Below are 8,435 nucleotides of genomic sequence, written 5' to 3' on the forward strand. Positions count from 1 at the left end.
AGAGAAACTGTTTTCTCTCTCTAGACCATGATTAAATTCCTAGCTTTGTGATTTCAACTTCTTTAACTTAACTGGTTAGGTATGGTGCTGGAGACAGCGTTTATGTACGTATATCGCCGACCATCAGCGGTCGGGGCTGCTAACTTGTTTGACCCGGTGCATTATGGGTCCGGGAGTGTTTTGTCTTGCGTAGGTGAGCGACCAGAGTTTGTAAGTATTTCTACAGTGATGTATTAAAATATTATGTCGTAACATGTTTCAGTGTTCTGATTTCTGAATTTTCAATTTTTTGATTCCTACATGTAAGAACAACATTTGGCTTGTAAACGAAGACCATTGTAGAAGGAACATCATCGTCCTCCTCCAATGGCCGAACCAGTGACCGTTCACGCAATGTACGTTTCTAATCATATCTAATTCAAATTCTGTTCGTACATTTTGATTTCCCCTTACATTAGAACATCCATGCCTTATAAGTAACGTAGCCTAGGATCGAACCTTAAACGCCTCTTTTTATTATTTAAAATTTTAATTATTGTTATAAAGTCGCTTCAGGGCAAAAGGTCGCATAAGGACAAGAAGTTGCATGAGGACAAGAGGTGGCTTAAAGACCAAAAGTTTGCTTAAGGGCACGAGGTTGCATAAAGACAAGACGTCGCATCAGGGCAAGAGATCGCTTAAAGACAAGAAGTTGCATATGGACAAGAGTTGGCTTAGAGACAAAGAGTTCGCTTAAGGGCACGAGGTTGCAAAAAGACAAGATGTCGCATCAGGGCAAGATGTCTCTTAAGGGCAAAAGGTCGCATAAGGAGAGGAGGTCGCTTCAGGGCAAAAGGTCGCATAAGGACAAGAGGTCTCGTAAGACCAGAAGTTGCATAAGGACAAGAGGTCGCTTAAAGAAAATGAGTTCGCTAAGGGCAAGAGATCTCATAAAGACAAGAGGTCGCATAAGGGCAAGAGGTCGCTTAAAGACAATGAGTTCGCTTGAAGGCAAGAGGTCGCATAAGGGGAGGACGTCGCTTCAGGGCAAAAGGTCACATAATAACAAGAGGTTGCATATGGACATGAAGTGGCGTAGAGACAAAGAGTTCGCTTAAGGGCACGAGGTCGAATAAGGACAAGAGGTTGAATGAGGGGTCGCATAACGACAAGAGGTCGCATAAGTACAACACTTTGAATAAGAAGAAGAGTTCGCATAAAGACAAGAGGTCGCATAAGGACAAGAGGTTGAATAAGGAGAAGAGGTTGAATAAGGAGAAGACGTCGCATAAGGAAAAGAGGTCGCTTCAGGACATAATGTCCCATAAGGAGAAGAGGTCGGTTAATGGCAAGAAGTTGCATAAGGACGAGATGGCACTTCGGGAAGAAGTTGGAATATAGACAAAAGGTCCCTTAAGGGTATAAGGTCGTATAAGGACAAGAGGTCGCTTAAGGGCAAAAGGTTACACAAAGACAAGAGGTCGCTTAAGGGCAAGAGGTCACATAAGGACAAAAGGTCACACCAGGACAAGAAGACGCATAAGAAGAAGAGGTCGCTTAACTTAAAGAGGTCGCATAATTGCTAGAGGTCACTTCAGGGATAGAGGTCGCTTAAGAGCAAGGTCACTTCAGGGAGAGAGTTCGAATAAAGACAAGAGGTCACTTCAGGGCAAGAGGTCGCATAAGGAGAGCAGGTCAGTTCAGGGCAAAAGGTCGCATAAGGACAAGAAGTCTCTTAAGACAAGAAGTTGCATAAGGACAAAAGGTCACATAAAGAAAATGAGTTCGCTAAGGTCAGGAGATCGCATAAGGACAAGAGGTCGCATTAGGGCAAGATGTTGCATAAGGACAAGAAATCGCTTAAAGACAATGAGTTCGCTTAAAGGCACGAGGTTGCAAAAAGACAAGATGTCGCATCAGGGCAAGAAGTCTCTTAAGGGCAAAAGGTCGCATAAGGAGAGGAGGTCGCTTCAGGGCAAATGGTCGCATAAGGACAAGATGTTGCATAAGGACAAGTAGTGACTTAAAGACAAAAAGTTCGCTTAAGGGCACGAGGTTGCATAAACACAAGAGGTTGCTTAAGGGCAAGAGGTCGCATAATTTGAGGAAGTCGCTTCAGGGCAAAAGATCGCATGAATACAAGGAGTTACACAAGTGCAAAAGGTCGCTTGAAGACAATGAGTTCGCTTAAGGGCAAGAGGTCGCATAAGGAGAGCAGGTCAGTTCAGGGCAAAAGGTCGCATAAGGACAAGAAGTCTCTTAAGACAAGAAGTTGCATAAGGACAAAAGGTCACTTAAAGAAAATGAGTTCGCTAAGGTCAGGAGATCGCATAAGGACAAGAGGTCGCATTAGGGCAAGATGTCGCATAAGGACAAGAAATCGCTTAAAGACAATGAGTTCGCTTAAAGGCACGAGGTTGCAAAAAGACAAGATGTCGCATCAGGGCAAGAAGTCTCTTAAGGGCAAAAGGTCGCATAAGGAGAGGAGGTCGCTTCAGGGCAAATGGTCGCATAAGGACAAGATGTTGCATAAGGACAAGAGGACCCTTAAAGAAAAAGAGTTCGCTTAAGGCCAAGAGGTAGCAAAAGGACAAGAGGTCGCATAACAAAAAGAGGTCGCATGAGCACAAGAGGTCGCATAAGTGCAAGACGTCGCTTAAGGGCAAGAGGTTGTGTAAGGGAGAAGTCGCTTATGGGCAAGAGGTCGCATAAGGACAAGAGGTCGCGTATGGGCAAGAGGTCGCATAAGGTCAAGAGGTTGAATAAGGGCGTCGTATAAGGACAAGAGATCGCATAAGTACAAGACTTTGAATAAGGAGAAGAGGTTGCATAATGACAAGAGGTTGAATAAGGACAAGAGGTTTAATAAGGTGAAGAGGTTGAATAAGGAGAAGAGGTCACATATGGACAAGAGGTCGGGTAAAACAACAAGTTTACATAATGACAAGAGGTCGCTTAATGACAAACAGTTCGCTTAAGGGCACGAGGTTTCATAAGGACAAGAGGTCGCATAAGGGAAAGAGGTTGAATAAGAATGTCGCATAAGGGCAAGAGGTCGCATAAGTACAAGACATTGAATAAGGAGAAGAGGTCGCATAAGGACAAGAGGTTGCATAAGGACAAGAGGTTGAATAAGGAAAAGAGGTGGAATAAGGAGAAGAGGTCGCATAAGGACGAGATGTCGCTGAAAGGTAAGAAGTCGCTTCAGGGCAAAAGGTTGCATAAGGACAAGAAGTTGCATCAGGACAAGAGGTGGCTTAAAGACCAAAAGTTTGCTTAAGGGCACGAGGTTGCATAAAGACAAGACGTCGCATCAGGGCAAGAGATCGCTTAAAGACAAAGAGATCGCTAAGGGCAAGAGGTTTCAAAAAGACAAGATGTCGCATCAGGGCAAGATGTCTCTTAAGGGCAAAAGGTCGCATAAGGAGAGGAGGTCGCTTCAGGGCAAAAGGTTGCATAAGGACAAGAAGTTGCATCAGGACAAGAGGTGGCTTAAAGTCAAGAATTCGCTTAAGGGCACGAGGTTGCATAAAAACAAGAGGTCGCTTAAGGGCAAGAGGTCGCATAATTAGAGGAGGTCAGTTCAGGGCAAAAGGTCGCATAGAGACAAGAGGTCTCTTAAGAAAAGAAGTTGCATCAGGACAAGAGGTCGCTTAAAGACAAAGAGTTCGCTAAGGGCAAGAGGTCGTATAAGGAAAAGAGGTCGCATAAGAACAAGAGGTCGCATAAGGGCAAGAGATCGCTTAAAGACAAGAAGTTGCATAAGGACAAGAGGTGGCTTAGAGACAAAGAGTTCGTTTAAGGGCACGAGGTTGAAAAAAGACAAGATGTCGCATCAGAGCAAGATGTCTCTTAAGGGCAAAAAGTCGCATAAGGAGAGGAGGTCGCTTCAGGGCAAAAGGTCGCATAGAGACAAGAGGTCTCTTAAGACAAGAAGTTGCATCAGGACAAGAGGTCGCTTAAAGACAAAGAGTTCGCTAAGGGCAAGATGTCGTATAAGGAAAAGAGGTCACATAATTAGAGGAGGTCGCTTCAGGGCAAAAGTTCGCATACGTACAAGGAGTTACACAATGGCAAAAGGTCGCCTAAAGACAATGAGTTCGCTTAAGGTCAAGAGGTCGCATAAGTAGAGGAGGTCAGTTCAGGGCAAAAAGTCGCATAGAGACAAGAGGTCTGTTAAGACAAGAAGTTGCATCAGGACAAGAGATCGCTTAAAGACAAAGAGTTCGCTAAGGGCAAGAGATCGTATAAGTAAAAGAGGTCGCATAAGAACAAGAGGTTGCATAAGGGCAAGAGATCGCTAAAAGACAAGAAGTTGCATAATGGCAAGAGGTGGCTTAGAGACAAAGAGTTCGCTTAAGGGCACGAGGTTGCATAAATACAAGAGGTAGCTTAGGGGCAAGAGGTCGCATAATTAGAGGAGGTCGCTTCAGGGTAAAAGGTCGCATAAATACAAGGCATTACACAAGGGCAAAAGGTCGCTTAAAGAGAATGAGTTCGCTTAAGGGCAACAGGTCGCATAAGGACAGGAGGTCAGTTCAGGGCAAAAGATTGCATAAGGACAAGAGGTCTCTTAAGACAAGAAGTTGCATCAGGACAAGAGGTCGCTTAAAGTCAAAGAGTTCGCTAAGGGCAAAAATGTCGCACAAGGACAAGAGGTCGCATAAGAACAAGAGGTCGCAAAAGGACAAGAGGTCGCTTAAAGACAATGAGTTCGCTTAAGGCAAGAGGTCGCATAAGGGGAGGAGGTCGCTTCAGGGCAAAAGTTCGCATACGGACAAGAAGTTGCATAAGGACAAGAGGTTCCTTAAAGAAAAAGTGTTCGCTTAAGGCCAAGAGGTAGCAAAAGGACAAGAGGTCGCATAACAAAAAGAGGTCGCATAAGCACAAGAGGTCGCATAAGTGCAAGACGTCGCTTAAGGGCAAGAGGTTGCGTAAGGGAGAAGTCGCTTATCGGCAAGAGGTCGCATAAGGACAAGAGGTCGCGTATGGGCAAGAGGTCGCATAAGGTCAAGAGGTTGAATAAGGACGTCGTATAAGGACAAGAGGTCGCATAAGTACAAGACTTTGAATAAGGAGAAGAGGTCGCATAAAGACAAGAGGTTGAATAAGGACAAGAGGTTTAATAAGGAGAAAGGTTGAATAAGGAGAAGAGGTCACATATGGACAAGAGGTCGCGTAAAACAACAAGTTTACATAATGACAAGAGGTCGCTTAATGACAAAGAGTTCGCTTAAGGGCACGAGGTTTCATAAGGACAAGAGGTCGCATAAGGGCAAGAGGTTGAATAAGAATGTCGCATAAGGGCAAGAGGTCGCATAAGTACAAGACATTGAATAAGGAGAAGAGGTCGCATTAGGACAAGAGGTTGCATAAGGACAAGAGGTTGAATAAGGAAAAGAGGTGGAATAAGGAGAAGAGGTCGCATAAGGACGAGATGTCGCTGAAAGGTAAGAAGTCGCTTCAGGGCAAAAGGTTGCATAAGGACAAGAAGTTGCATCAGGACAAGAGGTGGCTTAAAGACCAAAAGTTTGCTTATGGGCACGAGGTTGCATAAAGACAAGACGTCGCATCAGGGCAAGAGATCGCTTAAAGACAAGAAGTTGCATAAGGACAAGAGGTGGCTTAGAGACAAAGAGTTCGCTTAATGGCACGAGGTTGCAAAAAGACAAGATGTCGCATCAGGGCAAGATGTCTCTTAAGGCCAAAAGGTCGCATAAGGAGAGGAGGTCGCTTCAGGGCAAAAGGTCGCATAAGGACAAGAAGTTGCATCAGGATAAGAGGTGGATTAAAGTCAAGACTTCGCTTAAGGGCACGAGGTTGCATAAATACAAGAGGTAGCTTAGGGGCAAGAGGTCGCATAATTAGAGGAGGTCGCTTCAGGGTAAAAGGTCGCATAAATACAAGGCGTTACACAAGGGCAAAAGGTCGCTAAAGAGAATGTGTTCGCTTAAGGGCAACAGGTCGCATAAGGAGAGGAGGTCAGTTCAGGGCAAAAGATTGCATAAGGACAAAAGTCTCTTAAAACAAGAAGTTGCATAAGGACAAGAGGTCACTTAAAGGCAAGAGGTCGCTTAAAGGCAAGAGGGCGCATAAGGGCAGAGGTCGCATAAGGACAAGAGGTCGCTGAAAGGAGAGAGGTCGCTTCAGGGCAAATGGTCGCATCAGGACAAGAAGTTGCATAAGGGCAAGAGGTCGCTTAAAGGCAAGAGGTCGCTTAAAGGCAAGAGGGCGCATAAGGGCAGAGGTCGCATAAGGACAAGAGGTCGCTGATAGGAGAGAGTTCGCTTCAGGGCAAATGGTCGCATAAGGACAAGAAGTTGCATAAGGACAAGAGGTGGCTTAGAGACAGAGTTCGCTTAAGAGCACGAGGTTGCAAAAAGACAAGATGTCGCATCAGGGCAAGATGTCTCTTAAGGGCAAAAGGTCGCATAAGTAGTTAAGATCGCTTCAGGGCAAAAGGTCGCATAAGGACAAGATGTTGCATAAGGACAAGAGGTGGCTTAAAGACAAAAAGTTCGCTTAAGGGGACGAGGTTGCATAAAGACAAGAGGTCGCTTAAGGGCAAGAGGTTGCATAATTTGAGGAGGTTGCTTCAGGGCAGAAGGTCGGCTAAATACAAGGAGTTACACAAGGGCAAAAGGTCGCTTAAAGACAATGAGTTTGCTTAAGGGCAAGAGGTCGCATAAGGGGAGGTTGTCGCTTCAGAAAAAAAGGTCGCATAAGGACAAGAGGTCTCTTAAAAAAAATGAGTTCGCTAAGGCAAGAGATCTTGTAAAGACAAGAGGTCGCATAAGGGCAAGAGGTTGCTTAAAGACAATGAGTTCGCTTAAGGGCAAGATGTCGCATAAGAGGAGGACGTCGCTTCAGGGCAAAAGGTCGCATAAGGACAAGAGGTTGCATAAGGACAAGAGGTGGCTTAGAGACAAAGAGTTCGCTTAAGGGCACGAGGTTGCAAAAATACAAGATGTCGCATCAGGGCATGAGATCTCTTAAGGGCAAGAGGTCGCATAAGGAGAGGAGGTCGCTTCAGTGCAAGAGGTCGCATAAGGACAAGGAGTTACAGAAGGGCAAGATGTCGCTTAAAGACAATGAGTTCGCTTAAGGGCACGAGGTTGCATAAATACAAGAGGTCGCTTAGGGGCAAGAGGTCGCATAATTAGAGGAGGTCGCTTCAGGGTAAAAGGTCGCATAAATACAAGGCGTTACACAAGGGCAAAAGGTCGCTCAAAGAGAATGAGTTCGCTTAAGGGCTAGAGGTCGCATAAGGAGAGGAGGTCAGTTCCGGGCAAATGGTTGCATAAGGACAAAAGTCACTTAAAACAAGAAGTTGCATAAGGACAAGAGGTCACTTAAAGAAAATGAGTTCGCTAAGGGCAATAGATCGCATAAGGACTAGAGGTCGCATAAGGGCAAGAGGTCGCTTAAAGACAATGAGTTCGCTTAAGGGCAAGAGGTCGCACAAGGGGAGGAAGTCGCTTCAAGAAAAAGGTCGCATAAGCACAAGAGGTCTCGTAAGACAAGAAGTTGCATAAGGAAAAGAGGTCGCTTAAAGAAAATGAGTTCGCTAAGGGCAAGAGATCTCATAAAGACAAGAGGTCGCATAAGGGCAAGAGGTCGCTTAAAGTCAATGAGTTCGCTCAAAGGCAAGAGGTCGCATAAGGGGAGGAGGTCGCTTCAGGGCAAAAGGTCGCATAAGGACAAGACGTTGCATAAGGACAAGAAGTGGCGTAGAGACAAAGAGTTCGCTTAAGGGCGTGAAGTCGAATAAGGACAAGAGGTTGAATGAGGGGTCGCATAACGACAACAGGTCGCATAAGTACAATACTTTGAATAAGAAGAAGAGTTCGCATAAAGACAAGAGGTCGCATAAGGACAAGAGGTTGAATAAGGAGAAGAGGTTGAATAAGGAGAAGACGTCGCATAACGAAAAGGGGTCGCTTCAGGACATAATGTCCCATAAGGACAAGAGGTCGGTTAATGGCAAGAAGTTGCAGAAGGACGAGAGGTCACTTCGGGAAGAAGTTGGAATATAGACAAAAGGTCCCTTAAGGGTAATAGGTCGAATAAGGAAAAGAGGTCGCTTAAGGGCAAAAGGTTACATAAAGACAAGAGGTCGCTTAAGGGCAAGAGGTCACATAAGGACAAGGGGTCACACCAGGACAAGAAGACGAATAAGAAGAAAATGTCGCTTAACGGAAAGAGGTCGCATAATTGCTAGAGGTCACTTCAGGGATAGAGGTCGCTTAAGAGCAAGGTCACTTCAGGGAGAGAGTTCGAATAAAGACAAGAGGTCACTTCAGGGCAAGAGGTCGCATAAAGAGAGGAGGTCAGTTCAGGGAAAAAAGGTCGCATAAGGACAAGAAGTCTCTTAAGACAAGAAGTTGCATAAGGACAAGAGGTCACTTAAAGAAAATGAGTTCGTTAAGGTCAGGAGATCGCATAAGGACAAGAGG

Source organism: Lepisma saccharinum, chromosome 15, assembly GCF_977018435.1.
Source record: "Lepisma saccharinum chromosome 15, izLepSacc3.1, whole genome shotgun sequence".
NCBI lineage: Eukaryota > Metazoa > Arthropoda > Insecta > Zygentoma > Lepismatidae > Lepisma > Lepisma saccharinum.